The sequence below is a fragment of the Mus caroli genome, chromosome 9 (assembly GCF_900094665.2).
Source record: "Mus caroli chromosome 9, CAROLI_EIJ_v1.1, whole genome shotgun sequence".
Classification (NCBI taxonomy): domain Eukaryota; kingdom Metazoa; phylum Chordata; class Mammalia; order Rodentia; family Muridae; genus Mus; species Mus caroli.
In genome coordinates, this window is record NC_034578.1 from 85,956,175 (window position 1) to 85,957,431 (window position 1,257).

A 1,257-nucleotide genomic window follows, 5' to 3' on the forward strand; every position below is an offset into this window, starting at 1 on the left:
AAGAGCTGGGTGGGGTGTTAGAGCAGCTGACAGCAGGACGGACAGCTGTGTATTACTTTCCTCCCTGTGTCTTGGGGACTTGGAAAGGAGCCCTGTGCCTACCGGACACTGGAAGAGCAGGGTACCCACTACANTTAAANGGCTTCCCTCACCAGCTCCGTGCCTTCTTAGCTCTGTATCCTGCTTTAAAGTAGGGTTTGATCTATAGCACTAAAGAAGGAAAAAAAAGTTGGAAAAACTTCCAGATAAAGAGCGATTGTAAAACACCAGGGTCTATTTTCATATTGTGTAATTCTAAATTAAACTGAATGCCCAGGCAGTCCCATAAAAGTTGCAGACATGAGCCTTGCTTGGTCCAGGGGGTATCAGCTGCTTGGCCTTCTGGCAGCCCACCCCTCTTGAATCCACAAAGGACCAATGCACAGTGGGATTATACATAGTGTAAATCTATTCTTTTGAGTTGTATGCAAAAACAAAAACAAAAACAAAACAAGCATGTTCTAGAGAAAATGGAGAGATCAAAACCAGCTGTTTCCTGTTTCCAGTTAGGCACAGCTNTCAGAGGCTGACTGTTGACCTAAACGGATCCACAGGGATCCTTACCCTCTAGCAACATTGCTGTTGCTTGTAAGTATGGCCACCCAGCCCCTTCCCTTCAAGAGCTATCCTGACGTCTTACAGAGGTCCTCTGCAGTCNTCATAGCACTCTGACTGAAGTTGCTGGTAGAATGAGCTCGAAAGAGAATCACAGAGTGGTTGGTGGAGAACTTAGGCTGGTACATACAAGTGACAGGATCCTTTCCCTGTACCGCTGCTTCCTCTGCTGGCCTGGCTTTTACTTGGGGACTGAACCTGGGGCACCTGCCACCCACTGTGGCAGTTTCCACTTTCCAGTGACCTTAGTGCTGGCCTCTACTAACACACCACCTCAAGGCCATAGATTCTATAATATGCATAGAGCTCCCCACAGCTTTGATTTAGGAGTGACCCCNCAGCAGCACAAATGTGAAGCCCAAGTCAGTGGGCCAGGAGGTAAAAGNAGGCAGCTCCTTCCCTCACCCCCCCCCCACCCCAGATTAATTTTCTGGACTCGGTTGGTTTTGGTTTTGGTTTGAAGACAGTCTCACTGTGCAGCCCAGGCTTGTCTCAAGCTTGTGGTCTTCCTGAGTCAACTTCTAAGTGCCGGATTACAAGCATGGAACACTTCACTAGGTGCACAAGGTGTATCTTTTAGTGCTGTCTGGGAAGGTTCTTCTT

At 48.1% G+C, this 1,257-nt stretch overlaps 1 protein-coding gene across 1 annotated transcript in view; it reads left to right on the top strand.

Moving 5' to 3' along the window:
- LOC115031957 (ras-specific guanine nucleotide-releasing factor 1-like) overlaps positions 1–1,257 on the top strand; it is a 26,147-nt gene that overhangs the window by 14,185 nt on the left and 10,705 nt on the right. The gene's annotated exons all lie outside the window — the stretch shown is intronic.